Source organism: Orcinus orca, chromosome 5 (assembly GCF_937001465.1).
Source record: "Orcinus orca chromosome 5, mOrcOrc1.1, whole genome shotgun sequence".
In the NCBI taxonomy this organism is placed as follows: domain Eukaryota; kingdom Metazoa; phylum Chordata; class Mammalia; order Artiodactyla; family Delphinidae; genus Orcinus; species Orcinus orca.
Genome location: NC_064563.1, coordinates 98,844,447 through 98,862,071, shown reverse-complemented (window position 1 = coordinate 98,862,071; position 17,625 = coordinate 98,844,447).

The window sequence follows — 17,625 nt, the reverse complement described above, 5'->3', positions numbered from 1 at the left end:
AGGAAAACTACTTATACTCCTTATTGAAGGGAAGAGTCTTTCAACTGTCATCTGATTCATCTAGAATGTTACATTTTAAATCTCCTTTATTTTTGTTATACCAGGGTTTTCTTCATTGCTACTATTAAATATATTGCTTAAATAAAAATAAGTTATTTATTGGGAAACAAACAAAATATACTGAATAGTTTTATGATATGGTACCTATAAAATATTTTCTCTTCTGAATGTAGTATTATACAGATTCAAATGAAGAGTGAACATAATATTTCTCAAACAAGGAGTATTTTAGCTCTGAGATGGTGCACGTGGTTCTCCAGTTGCCATGATAACAAGTTTTTATTTTACAAAAGCACAGATGTACGAAGCAAAAAAAAAATAGACAAGAAAACGGCAATTTTTCCAGAAATGGCACATTTTGTTTAATCCAAACATTGAATTTCTTTTCTTTGCAACTGATAACTTTTCAATCTCTCATAAATAAAGCATAAAAATGAGATTTTAAACTTTAGATTTTGTAATACATTTTTAAATAAAAATCTAGGAAGCTTGGATGTACTAAATGACCTTGGCTGATATCAGAATGTGCCTAGTTACCCGAGTAGTCATTTTCTACATTGTTAGGTTTCATTTTAGGCACTGATGAAATTTACAAAATGCTTCTCAAATCTATTGTGTTTATAGAGAAAGTTCATTCTGAAATGAAAGTGGAGATATATTTTGGCTTTACCTGTATTGCCTAAAATATTGTCCTGTTTAAATCTCTTTAACAAAGAGACACCAATACTCTTTATTCAGCAAGGAACACTGTACTTCTATCTCTCACCCTTGTAGATTCCCCAGTGCCTTCAGAATAATCATATTAAATATAAAATACTAAAATATGTTTAAATGTAGAACAGATGTAATCAAATTTTGAGGTCAGTTCTAAAGAAGCATTGACTTTTGCTTGAAAAGCCAAGCCTCAAATTTTTTTTTTTTTACATCTTTATTGGAGTATAATTGGTTTACAATGGCGTGTTAGTTTCTGCTTTATAACAAAGTGAATCAGTTATACATATACATATGTTCCCATATCTCTTCTCTCTTGCGTCTCCCGCCCTCCCACCCTCCCTATCCCACCCTTCTAGGTGGTCACAAAGCACCGAGCTGATCTCCCCGTGCTATGTGGCTGCTTCCCACTAGCTATCTATTTTACGTTTGGTAGTGTATATATGTCCATGCCACTCTCTCGCTTTGTCAGAGCTTACCCTTCCCCCTCCCCATATCCTCAAGTCCATTCTCTAGTAGGTCTGTGTCTTTATTCCTGTCTTAACCTAGGTTCTTCATTACATTTTTTTCTTAAATTCCATATATATGTGTTAGCATACGGTATTTGTCTTTCTCTTTCTGACTTACTTCACTCTGTATGACAGACTCTAGGTCCATCCACCTCATTACAAACAGCTCAATTTCATTTCTTTTTATGGCTGAGTAATATTCCATTTACATATGTGCCACATCTTCTTTATCCATTCATCTGTTGATGGACACTTAGGTTGCATGTCCGGGCTATTGTAAGTAGAGCTGCAATGAACATTGTGGTACATGACTCTTTGTGAATTATGGTTTTCTCAGGGTATATGCCCAGTAGTGGGATTGCTGGGTCATATGGTAGTTCTATTTGTAGTTTTTAAGGAACCACCATACTGTTCTCCATAGTCACTGTACCAAATCACATTCCCACCAGCAGTGCAAGAGTGTTCCCTTTTCTCCACACCCTCTCCAGGATTTATTGTTTCTAGATGTTTTGATGATGACCATTCTGACTGGTGTGAGGTGATATATCATTGCAGTTTTGATTGCATTTCTCTAATGATTAATGATGTTGAGCATTCTTTCATGTGTTTGTTGGTAGTCTGTGTATCTTCTTTGGAGAAATGTCTATTTAGGTCTTCTACCTATTTTTGGATTGGGTTGTTTGTTTTTTTGTTATTGAGCTGCTTATAAATTTTGGAGATGAATCCTTTGTCAGTTGCTTCATTTGCAAATATTTCTCCCATTCTCAGGGTTGACTTTTGGTCTTGTTTATGGTTTCCTTTGCTGTGCAAAAGCTTTGAAGTTTCATTAGGTCCCATTTGTTTATTTTTGTTTCCATTTCTCTAGGAGGTGTGTCAAAAAGGATCTTGCTGTGATTTATGTCATAGAGTGTTCTGCCTGTTTTCCTCTAAGAGTTTGATAGTTTCTGACCTTATGTTTAGGTCTTTAATCAATTTTGAGCTTATTTTTTTGTATGGTGTTAGGGAGTGATCTAATCTCATACTTTTACATGTACCTGTTCATTTTTCCAAGCACCACTTATTGAAGAGGCTGTCCTTTCTCCACTGTACATTCCTGCCTCCTTTATCAAAGATAAGATGACCATATGTGTGTGGGTTTATCTCTGGGATTTCTATCCTGTTCCACTGATCTATATTTCTGTTTTTCTGCCAGTACCATACTGTCTTGATTACTGTAGCTTTGTAGTATAGTCTGAAGTCAGGGAGCCTGATTCCTCCAGCTCCATTTTTCGTTCTCAAGATTGCTTTGGCTATTCAGGGTCTTTTGTGTTTCCATAGAAATTGTGAAATTGTTTGTTCTAGTTCTGTGATAAATGCCAGTAGTAGTTTGATAGGGATTGCATTGACTCTGTAGATTGCTTTGGGTAGTAGAGTCATTTTCACAATGTTGATTCTTCCAATTCAAGAACATGGTACATCTCTCCATCTATTTGTATCATCTTTAATTTCTTTCATCAGTGTCTTACAATTTTCTGCATACAGGTTTTTGTCTCCTTGGGCAGGTTTATTCCTAGATATTTTATTCTTTTTGTTGTAATGGTAAATGGGAGTGTTTTCTTTATTTCACTTTCAGATTTTTCATCATTAGTGTATAGGAGTGCCAGAGATTTCTGTGCATTAATTTTGTATCCTGCTACTTTACCAAATTCATTGATTAGCTCTAGTAGTTTTCTGGTAGCATCTTTAGGATTCTCTATGTATAGTATCATGTCATCTGCAAACAGTGACAGCTTTACTTCTTTTCCGATTTGGATTCCTTTTATTTCCTTTTCTTCTCTGATTGCTGTGGCTAAAACTTCCAAAACTATGTTGAACAAGAGTGGTGAGAGTGGGCAACCTTTTCTTGTTCCTGATCTTAGAGGAAATGGTTTCAGTTTTTCACCATTGAGGATGATGTTGGCTGTGGGTTTGTCATACATGACCTTTACTATGTTGAGGAAAATTCCCTCTATGCCTACTTTCTGGAGGGTTTTTATCATAAATGGGTGTTGAATTTTGTTGAAAGCTTTCTCTGCATCTATTGAGATGATCATATGGTTTTTCTCCTTCGATTTGTTAATATGGTGTATCACATTGATTGATTTGCATATATTGAAGAATCCTTGCATTCCTGGAATAAACCCCACTTGATCATGGTGTATGATCCTTTTAATGTGCTGTTGAATTCTGTTTGCTAGTATTTTATTGAGGATTTTTGCATCTATGTTCATCAGTGATATTGGCCTGTATTATTCTTTCTCCTTGTCTGATTTTGGTATCAAGGTGATGGTGGCCTCATAGAATGAGTTTGGGAGTGTTCCTCCCTCTGCTATATTTTGGAAGACTTTGAGAAGGATAGGTGTTAGCTCTTCTCTAAAAGTTTGATAGAATTCACCTGTGAAGCCATCTGGTCCTGAGATTTTGTTTGTTGGGAGATTTTTAATCACAGTTTCAATTTAAGTGCTTGTGAATGGTCTGTTCATATTTTCTGTTTCTTCCTGATTCAGTCTTGGCAGGTTATGCATTTTTAAGAATTTGTCCATTTCTTCCAGGTTGTCCATTTTATTGGCATAGAGTTGCTTGTAGTAATCTTTCATGATCTTTTGTATTTCTGCAGTGTCAGTTGTTACTTCTCCTTTTCCCTTTCTAATTCTATTGATTTGAGTCTTCTCCCTTTTTTTCTTGATGAGTCTGGATAATGGTTTATCAATTTTGTTTATCTTCTCAAAGAACCATTTTTAGTTTTACTGATCTTTGCTATTGTTTCTTTCATTTTTTTTCATTTCTTTGTGATCTGATTTTTATGATTTCTTTCCTTTGCTATCTTTGTGGGTTTTTTGTTCTTCTTTCTCTAATTGCTTTACGTGCAAGGTTAGGTTGTTTATTCAAGATGTATCCTGTTTTTTAAGGTAGGATTGTATTGCTATAAACTTCCGTCTTAGAAATGTTTTGCTGCGTCCCATAGGTTTTGCATCGTCTTGTCTCCATTGTCATTTATTCTAGGTATTTTTTGATTTCCTCTTTGATTTCTTCAGTGATCACTTGGTTATTAAGTAGTGTATTGTTTAGCCTCCATGTGTTTGTATTTTTTACAGAGCTTTTCCTATAATTGATATCTAGTCTCATAGCATTGTGGTCAAAAAAGGTACTTATGCGATTTCCATTTTCTTAAATTTACCAAGGCTTGATTTGTGACCCAAGATATGATCTATCCTGGAGAATGTTCCATGAGCACTTGAGAAAAATGTTTATTCTCTTTGTTTTGGATGGAATGTCCTATAAATATCGATTAAGTCCATCTTGTTTAATGTATCATTTAACGCTTGTGTTTCCTTATTTATTTTCATTTTGGATGATCTGTCCATTGTTGCAGTTGGGGTGTTAAAGTCCCCTACTATGAATGTGTTACTGTCGATTTCCCCATTTTTTGCTGTTAGTATTTGCCTTATATATTGAGGTGCTGCTATGTTGGGTGCATAAATATTTACAATTGTTACATCTTCTTCTTGGATCGATCCCTTGATCATTATGTAGTGTCCTTCTTTGTCTAATAGTCTTTATTTTAAAGTCTATTTTGTCTGATATAGAATTGTTACTCCAGCTTTCTTTTCATTTCCATTTGCATGCAATATCTTTTTCCATCCCCTTACTTCCAGTCTGTATATGTCTCTAGGTCTGAAGTGGGTCTCTTGTAGACAGCATATATATGGGTCTTGTTTTTGTATCCATTCAGCCAATCTGTGTCTTTTGGTGGGAGCATTTAGTCCATTTACATTTAAGGTAATTATCAATATGTATGTTCCTATTCCCATTTTCTTAATTGTTTTGGGTTCGTTATTGTAGGTCTTTTCCTTCTCTTGTGTTTCTTCCCTAGAGGAGTTCCTTTAGCATTTGTTGTAAAGCTGGTTTGGTGGTGCTGAACTCTCTCAGCTTTTGCTTGTCTGTAAAGGTTTTAATTTCTCCGTCAAATCTGAATGAGATCCTTGCTGGGTAGAGTCATCTTGGTTGCCGGTTTTTCTCCTTCATCACTTTAAATATGTCCTACCAGTCCCTTCTGGCTTGCAGAGTTTCTGCTGAGAGATCAGCTGTTAACCTTATGGGGATTCCCTTGTGTGTTATTTGTTGTTTTTCCCTTGCTGCTTTTAATATATTTTCTTTGTATTTAATTTTTGATAGTTTTATTAATATGTGTCTTGGCGTGTTTCTCCTTGGATTTATCCTGTTTGGGACTCTCTGTGCTTCCTGGACTTGATTAACTATTTCCTTTCCCATATTAGGGAAGGTTTCAACTACAATCTCTTCAAATATCTTCTCAGTCCCTTTTTTTTCTCTTCTTCTCGAACCCCCATAATTCGAATGTTGGTGTGTTTAATGTTGTGCCAGAGGTCTCTGGGACTGTCCTCAGTTCTTTTCATTCTTTTTTCTTTATTCTGCTCTGCAGTAGTTATTTCCACCATTTTATCTTCCAGGGTACTTATCCGTTCTTCTGCCTCAGTTATTCTGCTATTGATCCCATCTAGAGTATTTTTAATTTCATTTATTGTGTTGTTCTTCGTTGCTTGTTTCATCTTTAGTTCTTCTAGGTCCTTGTTAAATGTTTCTTGCATTTTGGCTACTCTGTTTCCAAGATTTTGGATCATCTTTACTATCATTATTCTGAATTCTTTTTCAGGTAGACTGCCTATTTCCTCTTCATTTGTTAGGTCTGGTGTGTTTTTTTTATCTTGCTCCTTCATCTGCTGTGTGTTTTTCTGTCTTCTCATTTTGCTTATCTTACTGTGTTTGGGGTCTCCTTTTCACAGGCTGCAGGTTCATAGTTCCCGTTGTGTAGGCTTCCTGGTGGAGTGGACTAGTGCCTGTGTTCTGGTGGATAAGGCTGGATCTTGTCTTTCTGGTGGACAGGTCCACGTCTGGTGGTGTGTTTTGGGGTGACTGTGGACTTATTATGATTTTAGGCAGCCTCTCTGCTAATGGGTGGTGTTGTGTTCCTGTCTTGCTAGTTTTTTGGCATAGGGTGTCCAGCACTGTAGCTTGCTAGTTGTTGAGTGAAGCTGGGTGCTGGTGTTGAGATGGAGATCTCTGGGATATTTTTGCCGTTTGATATTATGTGGCGTAGGGAGGTCTCTTGTGGACCAGTGTCCTGAAGTTGGCTCTCCCACCTCAGAGGCACAGCACTGACTCCTGGCTGCAGTACCAAGAGCCTTTCAGTCACACAGCTCAGAATAAAAGGGAGAAAAAGTGGAAAGAAAGAAAGAAAGAAAGAAAGAAAGAAAGAAAGAAAGAAAGAAAGAAAGAAAGAAAGAAAGAAAGAAGGAAAGAAAGAAAGGAGGTAGGGAGGGAGGGAGGGAGGGAGGAAGGAAGGAAGGAAAGAAAGAAAGAAAAGATAAAATAAAATAAAGTGAGATAAAATAAAATATAGTTATTGAAATAAAAAAATTATTAAGAAAAAAAAATTTTAAAACAAAACAAAACAAAAAACGGATGGATAGAACCATAGGACAAATGGTGGAAGCAAAGCTATACCAACAAAATCTCACACAGAAGCATACACATACACACAAAAAGAGGAAAAGGGGAAAAAATCATAAATCTTGCTCTCAAAGTCCACCTCCTCAATTTGGGATGATTCGTTGTCTGTTCATGTATTCCACAGATGCAGGGTACATCAAGTTGATTGTGGAGCTTTAATCCGCTGCTTCTGAGGCTGCTGGGAGTGATTTTCATTTCTCTTCTTTGTTCTCACAGCTCCCAGGGCTCAGCTTTGGATTTGGCCCCATCTCTGTGTGTAGGTCGCCAGAGGGCATCTGTTCTTCACTCAGACAGGATGGGGTTAAAGCAGCAGCTGCTTCGGGGACTCTGGCTCACTTAGGACGGGGGGAGGGAGGGGTACAGAGTGAGGGGTGAGCCTGCGGTGGCAGAGGCTGGCATGACGTTGCACCAGCCTGAGGTGTGCCATGTGTTTTCCTGGGGTAGCTGTCCCTGGCTCCCAGGACCCTGGCAGTGGCGGGCTGCACAGGCTCCCCGGAAGGGGGGTGTAGATAGTGATCTGTGCTCGCACACAGGCTTCTTGGGGGTGGCAGCAGCAGCCTTAGCATCTCATGCCCGTCTCTGGGGTCCGCGCTTTTAGCCGCGGCTCGCGCCCACCTCTGGAGCTCCTTTAAGCAGTGCTCCTAATCCCCTCTCCTCGTGCACCAGGAAACAAAGAGGGAAGAAAAAGTCTCTTGCCTCTTCAGCAGGTCCAGACTTTTCCCGGAACTCCCTCCCGGCTAGCCGTGGTGCACTAATCCCCTGCAGGCTGTGTTCACGCCGCCAGTCCTCTCCCTGTGCTCCTACTGAAGCCCGAGCCTCAGCTCCCAGCCCCGCCCGCCCTGGCGGGTGAGCAGACAAGCTTCTCAGGCTGGTGAGTGCCAGTCGGCACCAATCCTCTGTGCAGGAATCTCTCCACTTTGTCCTCTGCACCCCTGTTGCTGAGCTCTCCTCCGTGGCTCCGAAGATTTCCCCTCCGCCACCCGCGCTCTCCGCCCGTGAAGGGGCTTCTAGTGTGTGGAAGCCTTTCCTTCTTCACAGCTCCCTCCCACTGGTGCAGGTCCTGTCCCTATCCTTGTGTCTCTGTTTATTCTTTTTTCTTTTCCCTACCCAGGTACTTGGGGGGTTTCTTGCCTTTTGGGAGGTCTGAGGTCTTCTGCCAGCGTTCAGTAGGTGTTCTGTAGGAGTTGTTCCACGTGTAGATGTATTTCTGGTGTATCTGTGGGGAGGAAGGTGATCTCCGCGTCTTACTCTTCCGCCATCTTCCCTGATCTCCCAAGCTTCATTTTTGACTAACTTTGCGCCACAATTTTATATATACATACATATATATATATATATATATATATAAATTATATATATATAGCTATAAAATATTTCTAACCTAGGTAAAAGAAAATGTTGAGTTATATCTAATCTCTGTGTTGCACAACTGAAAATGGTATATTTGTGAGCAAATACAATTTTGATATATCCTTAATCATTATGAGATATCTATCAACTCCCTAGAAAATTAAAAGAATACTCAGAATACTCAGTAACCAAACTCCTCACAGGGCTCAATGGCAAGGTCCTTCTCTTTACAATGACCCTAGGTCAAATGTAATTGGAAGGCTTTTTTCTGTCCGGTTGCTGACAAGGACATTTTTGTTCCTCCAGGAAATACCTACTGGGTCTTGCTACATGAAATTTCATGCTGCTGACCAAATCTATGAAAAAGTAGTAGAACACATTATCTCTTTTTCCAGTTCCGATCCTTAAATTTTTCGTTTTTTACATCTTTATTGGAGTACAATTGCTTTACAATTGTGTGTTAGTTTCTGCTTTACAACAAAGTGAATCATTTATACATATACATATGTTCCCATATCTCTTCCCTCTTGTGTCTCCCTCCCTCCCACCCTCCCTATCCCACCCCTCTAGGTGGTCACAAAGCACCGAGCTGATCTCCGCATGCTATGCGGCTGCTTCCCACTAGCTATCTATTTTACGTTTGGTAGTGTATATATGTCCATGCCACTCTCTCACTTTGTCAGAGCTTACCCTTCCCCCTCCCCATATCCTCAAGTCCATTCTCTACTAGGTCTTTGTCTTTATTCCCGTCTTACCCCTAGGTTCTCCGATCCTTAAATTTTTTCATCCTCAAACTTCACCTAATATCCCTTCCTTCTAGAGAAGCCAGTGTGCTGAGGGACCCTTAGTGTGCGGTGATAGTGTACTTTGAAATGTTTAATTTGAGAGAGTGATTAAAAAATAAACAGTGAATGTCTTCTCACTTACATCCTGAAATTAAATAGTCTGTAATGAAATCATAAAAATAATAATAAACAGATAATATAAACAGAATAAATAATAACAGAAATAATAATAAAATAAATAATAAACAGAAATAATAATAAACAGAATTATTATATGTGCTATCTATATCTTTAAAGAAAAAAAGATGAAAATTTTTTATGGAAAATAGAATTTGATCTACAAAACGATTAATAGGAACATTTCCGCAGGTTAATTCTGTATCTCCTGCATTTGCTTTTTAAAATCTGCCTCTCCAACTTCTGGGAGCATGGACAAAATTGCAGGCTTTTCTTAGAGCTTTGTAACCCAAAAGGTGGTTCATGGACCAGAAGCATCAACATCACCCAGTTTTTTAGAGATGCATAATCTTAGGCCCTATTCCAGACCTGCTCACTCTGAATCTGCATTTTAGCAAATCTGCATTTTACCAAAATACTCAGGTGATTTTTTTTTTCTGCACATTAAAGTATGAGAAGTACTGCTCTAGAGGAGATGTAGGTATTTACCACTTGTCACCCTTTTCTTCCTGGATCTCCAAATAGAAACAAAACATCTAACAGCTCAAAAATTCACCTTCAAGTGTTCATGCACCTGGACCAGTGTGGATTGGAATGAAAGATGAGAGCAAGGACATTCAGCTCCTATATGGGCACAGCGCTCATTGCTTTCACATATGTTTTCTAATCTAATTCTTTTATCAATCTTTGGCAGGTAATATGGCCCACAATTTCATTGTTATTGTTGTTACTAGTTAAAGTTACATAATACTAATACAAATACTAAACCTACACGATATTAATACTAATGAAACAGAGGCTCACACAGGTCAATAAAGATCAAATAACTTGCCCAATATTGCATAACTAGTAAACACTGGACTATTTTCTTAGGATTACTGAATAGCTTCCTAATTGATCTCACTGGTTACAATCTCACTATCCTTCAACCTGCTGCCAGAATAATCCTTCTCCTATGCAAACCTAATTCTACCAGTTACCTTCTTAAAATTCTGTGATAGATTCCCATATAATTTAGGAGAAAGACTTTCTGACTTTTCCTTGCATAACTTTCTGTCTGTATAGGTGACTACTATAATTTTGGACTTTTCCAAACTAAATAATTTCTTGCTCTCACAACTTGCTTAAATGTGCTCTTCTTGCTACCAGAATATTCTTTATTTTTATTCATATGTGCAACTTCAATTCTTTTTTTAAAACCTGTTTCATTACATCTTCTAAGAAGCCTTCCCAAACATCTCCATCTGATATAAATGAATCCTGCATCTGACTTTATCAGCACTTATCTCATGCTATTTGGATTCTTTCACTCCTATCAGCCTTACCCTTGGAACTACAAGTTTCTGAGAGCAAGAAACTTATTTTATTCCTTCCTTACCAGTTTTTAGCAAAGAACTTGGCCTACAAAAAGCTTTAATGAATGTTTATTGTGTGAACTAAGGTAATGTAAAGATGTATCGAGAACTAGATGGAGCTAAAAGATCAATATTTAGAGCAAGTAATAATACTTCAGAAAAACTGAATTTGGTCCTAATCCTAAGGCACTATGCTTCTGTGCTCTGCCTTCTGGTCACCTTTCTGATATCCATGAATGTGATCTCACTATCAGAGACAGAGGTAAACATAATCAGGTGGACCCGCCTCTTGATAATAGCTGGAATGGAGGTACTAGGAGATTCTAGTCAATAAAACAGTATTTGGTTTCCATCTTATATAAAACAATAATTCGGTTTTATTGAATTTTGTTATTTGATAAGCATGTTGTTGGTACTCTATAAATTATCTACTTTATGGTTGCTTTAAAACCTGTAAAGTTTATATTATCACCCCATTTTATAGGTTAGCAAATTGAATTGTACAGAGCTTAATGTGTTCGTCAACTTCACACAGGCTGAAAATGACAAAACTCAGGACGCAAATCAGTTTTCTCTGATCCCAATGTGACTTTGACAGAATACAGAAGCTCTCTGCTCTTCTGCATTATCCCTGTAATCCAGATTAAGCCCTAGGAGGGTCAACAAGTTTCCTCTTAGGAATGTTGTTTCTGCAACCATGCTGTAGACAGGAGTGTGCCTACCCTACAGGCTTTCTGAGTTGATAATTCACAGCGACTCTGGCATGGGTGTCTGGGGAGGCAATCATGCTTTCCATCAGAAATGAAAAGAATATTCTTCACATGCTCTTCACTGACTTTTTCAAGCTGAACTTTTCTAGCTCATATATCCAGGTTCTATTTAAGTATTTTAGTACGTAGTCTCTAAATTTTCACTGATAATACATTGCTTATTCTTAGACTACTTTCGAGAGGATCTGGAACATATCCTTGTCTTTTGAATAGAGGTCTTTGAAGTACAGGCGATGCTTCCTTCCACCCCCAGTTTTTTTAACTGTCAGCATTTTTGCTCTTTCCAGCAAATAGAGTCAATGTTCCTGGAGATTATGACTGGTATACTTGGACAGCTTGTTATCACACCTAAGTGAGTCACAACCAGTTGTCCATGTGGCACAAACTTATTTTTATAATTTATATCTAACCATACTGCTAAGGTATTAAAGAACTATAACTATAAAATGTGGAAAACATTTAATTAAAAATATTCAGTTACTTAATATTCCCTTAGATTTCACATGTTAAATTTCAATCTTCAAAGAATTTTTGAAGTTTAAAAGTTTAAGTTTAAAAATCTCAAAATAGAATTTTAATGGAAATCCTAAGATATTCTCAAGTATAGCTACATAAAAGTTGCAGCTTTTTAAGAAAAAAAAATCAAAACATTTCCATCACGGTTTAAAACATATGGCAGTTCTTTTGGGGAAGTTTTCTGATGGTATGTAGAATTTGTAGTTACAGGTATTCTGCCATTTAAATTAACTCACTCAATTTCACCTTTCTGAATTAGCAGAACTTAACTATTCATTGTCAACTGATTCATGAATATAGAACCAAGCTCTATTTGGAACATATGGCCTAAAGATAGTAAATTTAAATGCCTGATGTAAAGTAAATTAGAATTGGGATTGCAATGCTGATAGCTTTTTCTACAAGACTCTTATAACATCTGTCCAGAAACTTTAATTTTTTTCAGATGTTTTTCACACATGCTGTTTCAAATCTCTATATAGGTATTATAACTTTCCTTCAAGGGAATAATTAGAAAAATTGGTTATTATTTAAGAATAAAATGGCATACATGACAAAATAGAATTGTATAATCTTACACTTTTGCAAGAGCCTTAAATTTTACCAGTAGACCAAGAAACAATATTAGGAGGAAAAACTAAATTGTGAGGTGAGGTTTGAGTAGGTAAAAGGCTTCTAAATGAATTTCTACATGAAATGTAACAACCTTTCTTTCTCACCTTTCACGTGTATGATGGGAACTAGATTTTGGAAACTGCATTTCTCATTATCTCCTGCCAGTGTGGTTCTTTCCACCAATGAGAGGTACTCTCAAAATATTCGGGAAATGAAAGAAAAGCAAAAGTAATTATTCTTTAGCCAGTAGCTGTGAGCAGGCACCTGGCTTTGGCAGATATCGGTTATGAATTTTTGCCAGCAACTTCCATCCGTCCTCCTTAGAGTCATCCACTTTTTTGCTGAAAGCTGTTAAGAACATCAGTGGCAATTTTCTACGATCACTACCTTTCACAGTTTTGTGAAACCTACTTGGAGCTTCCTAATCTTCACTGCTCTAGCTCTTCCACTAATTATGCAAACCTATCATTTTCATTGCTAAGTCCTTTCCTGTTTGACATACCTCTAGTGCCTTCCATATTCATAATTGACTGACTGAAACATTTATTATATGAACTTGTGATTTGCTTGAAGAAATTAGACTAGATTTCTGTCACTTGGAAATATTAGTATACATATACAAATGCAAACCAATTTTCCAACAACTCTAAGGCTTTTCATCCACAGTTTTTTATTGATATCTGATTTCAAGAAGGAAAATGTGTTAAAATCTCACTGACATTAATAATATCATCAGAAATTACCACCAGTGTGTATGGATTCTTAGTCACCAGCATTTACAATTAAAGCCCCTGTGTTGTAGAACTTCAGGGTGCAACATTCATATCCCAAAATGCCTAAATTGTACCTGTGAAGTTGCGTAGGGCAATCTATGTAGCTACACCTAATGCCCCCGTTACATCACTGTCTCTGTTGAAGAAAAAGTTATGCTTCCCAATGTAATAAATGTTTTCAGTTGGATACAATTATAATAGTCTAATTTCTCAATTAAGTTTGAGCAATATTTATATGGTTGAGTATATATGTATGTGTATATTTATACATATATTATATATACGTGCATATATTTATGTATATATAGCCTCGTACATAAAATGCAAGTCCTATATTTATTTAGTTATTCAATAAATGTGTATTAAGTGCCTGTTCTAGGCCAAGCACTGTGCCTAACGGTTGTAAATATAATGAAGAACAAATCAAGTATTTTTCTGTCCCCAGATTTCTAGCAGCTTAGTTTTAGAGAGAGACATTAATAATATATAAAGGTATAGATGGATAGATCAGTAGATAGCTATAATCCGAAAGGATCATAGATTTTGAAACAATGTACCAGGATACTGGAAGCTATAATAATACTTAGGAGAGCACCTAATCTAGTCTAGGGGATGTAAGCAGAGAGAACCACTGAGAAAACCTTTCCCTATGAAATTTCCCTTAAGGGAATGACATTTGAGCTGAAATCTAAAAGATAGTATATCAATTGGGGTTCATCCAGGGAAGCAGAGTCATTATAATGGTTATGGAATAAGGGATTTAGTGTAAGGTACTAAACCTTACAGAGTCATGAAAGGAGGTGAGGGAACTGAAGGTTGGAAGGATCAGGAAACAAATCACTAATTTCTGCCTGAAGTACTTTCTTGAGTGAATTAGTCAGTCTTCAGAGAAATCTGAGAAGCCAAGAAAACCCTGTCCTAAAATAGGGCTATGAAGGGAACTTCCTAAAAAATTTGCGAGTAAACTATTGTTTCTGTACTTCTGCCTCTGTTTCTGTCTGGGCCACTGTTAGTTATCAGGTTGTCAGCAATTGGGCAGAAGAGCTGGACACCAAGTTAAGGAGACCAGGAACAAGCTGGAACCCACCAGGTACCTCTGCATCTCTATGCCATCTACATGACCACAAAAAAATGGTATTTAGTGGGTAAGACTATAACCTTACCTTCATTTCTCAGGTTCCCCACAAGTTGCCCTTTGGGCCAGCTACAACCAGGAAAGGGAGTTAAGGTAATGTAGGCCCTTATTTAACCAAGTGGCCAATAGGAAAATGTCATATACATGAGTAGATGTTATAACTAGATGAGGATTTCAGGAATAGGGGAAACAGAAGCTAGAGGCAGAGAGATCAGTATGCTGTATTCAAATTTATATTAATTATTTCATACAAGGTAAACCCTTGTATGATCAAAACTGAATATCATAAGCATAGATAATAAAAGGAAAATATGCTTGTCATTTCTGATTTTTTTAATGGACACCTAGTATTAAGTAAAAGAACAACTCAAGGGTTAAGAAATGGTAACTGAGAAAGCTAGCAGTTCAGACCTGTATTGGGCATATTTCATAGATGTTAAAGTGATCCTGAATTCACACTCAGAATCTCTGACAGGCACACAGATTTGCCTTCCTCCAGACAATTTCCTTTCTGTTTGGGGCCATGAAACAATTTACAGATTCACATTCTTGCACAGAATTCTTATGGTGGAACAAATTCTTATGTTATGTGACTTATGCAGTTAGGATCTTCAGAAAGGGGAAAGTTCGAGATAAAATTGAATGGTAAGTATCTATTTGATAGTAAGTTTAATTGATTAAATGGTCAACTTTTTTTATCTTTTAATTTTTTTCTTCTCTCTTCCCTTTCTCTGTCTCTGTCTGTCTCTCTAGATTACCATTTGACTACTGTTTCTAGGACCTACAATGACTTAAGCAATTTTTATTAAAATATATACTTGATTATTTATTATATATGAGGAGGTGAGACTGTAAAAACATCACTTTTGTACATTCATGACAAATATTGAGCAAGAAGTGACAGAAACCAGCCCTTGAAAGAAAACTAAATAAATAAACTACTATCCCATAAAATAAGGGCTTTTATGCAAGCCAGAAGATACTGTATCATTTGGATTTTATCCAGTCTTGATGAAAATATCAGTGAGAAACCTCAATACCATATATTTTGTCTCATTTAATCACTGAAGTTGAACCAAAAGAAAATCAATAAAAATCATGATAAAGTAGTTAGTATGCAATTTTACATTTAAATTGTTAACACAGCAGTATCAGTATAAGATCTCCTCTTGACTTTTTCTCTTTTTAGGAAGTATAAAAATGAGGTAATTGCATTTTATAGACCTCATGAATATTTCCCAAATCACAGGAGAGTTATTATGAGTAAAAACAAGAAAAAACTATTTGCTCATATTTCTTATTTTTTGATGAAGTAAAATTATCCCTTTTTCTTGCTGCTTTTGTTCCACAGATCTGCAAACAGCTACTATGAGCATCTATACCACATTTTTTCAGTAATGCGGTGAATGCTGAAAGGGTCTAATACAGTCAATGAGCTATTTTCTATTTAATAATAGTGAGAAGAGAAGGCTTCTATGCAACTCCTCAGACTCTTTTTGTTTATTGATCTCTATTTTCAGTTTATATCATTCTTCTTAAGGAAAAGACATATGACACAGATAATACCTAGCAGATATCAAAATATTTTTAAAACAGATGAATAGAAAAGTTACACCCACAACGGGCCACAATCTCCCAACAAAATATGACATAAACTCCTTCTTTTTCATGTAAACCTTTAGAGTGTTTTTCAGTATGGGTTCATGGTGAATTCAATCTCTGCTCAAATATTATTGATAATATTTAATAAGATAATCCAAGTAAATTTCAGGTATAAACCAGATTTGCAATAAATGTATACTATTAAAATAGTATTGCTATATTTTTATGTAGAACTTCTTTAATATTATTTTATTCTTCATGTAATGTACATAATTATCACCAGACACATAGTCTCTTGTCACCTTCAGTCAAGCCACATTTGCCTAAACATTTCAATTTAATTTAAGAAATATGTATTGAGTGCTTACTTTGTGCCATGCACTTTTCTAAGTGCTTGGGAAAAATCAGTGAATGAAACAAAAAAAATCTCTGATCTTACATTCTGAATGTACTTTAATGTTTCCATCTAGATTTTTTTTACCCCAAATTCAAAATAATTAAAATCATGTTAAGTAAAGGTGTCATCTTGAGTAAATGTGTTACTATTTTTGCCTTTCCTATTTTTGCAAACACTACAAGCATCTGAACTGAATTTCAAATCTATTCTATACCTTCTTTTGCAATTTCCAATTCTGTCAATTCATCATTTTTCCATTCCATCTTAGTAAATGATGTTTTCTTTTCCACTTACCCATTTCTTTATTTCAGCCATTAATTTATTGAATGAACATATATTAAATATTTATATTCATTAGATATCATGCCTGAATTATAACAATAGTTTCCTAATGCATTTCCTTATCTTCACAACCTTTTCTAATCTATGCTAGACATTATTGCAAGATAAGTTTTAAACTAGGTTCATTAACATCAATTTTCTTTCCATCAACTATCAATGACACCCATGTGCCAGCAGGATGAATTTCATATTTGTTAATTGATAGCAATATCTTACATTTTCTTGTCCCAATCCCTGCTTTAACTTTATTTTCTTATTAATTTACAGGAAGGTTTATCTCAGTAGGATGGTCTCTTTTACCAGTCCTCAAGTGTGCCTTTCTACTTTTCTCATATGTATGTTCTTCTAACGTAAAGACACTTTCTCCACTTCTCTTTGTATCCAAAGCTGATCAATCACTCAAAACCAAGCTTAAATCACACCTCCTCCATGAAGTCTTTTATTTTTTTGGATAAATTATACCCAGACATTTTTTTTAACATCTTTATTGGAGTATAATTGCTTTACAATGGTGTGTTACTTTCTGCTATATAACAAAATGAATCAGCTATACATATACATATCTTCCCAATTCTCATTTCACGTTATCTCCTTCTCACCCTCCCTATCACACCTCTCTAGGTGGACACAAAGAAACGAGCTGTTCTCCCAGGACCATGTAGCTGCTTCCCACTAGCTATCTATTTTAAATCTGATAGTGTATATATGTCCATGCTACACTCTCACTTCATCCCACCTTACACTTCCTCCTCCCCATGTCCTCAAGTCCATTATCTACATCTGCGTATTTATTCCTGTCCTGCCCCTAGGTTCTTCAGAAGCATTTTTTTCTTTTTTTATAGATTCAATATATATGTATTAGCATACAGTATTTGTTTTTCTCTTTCTGCCTTACTTCACTCTGTATTACAGTCTCTAGGTCCATCCACCTCACTGCAAATAACTCAATTTCGTTTCTTTTTATGGCTGAGTAATATTCCA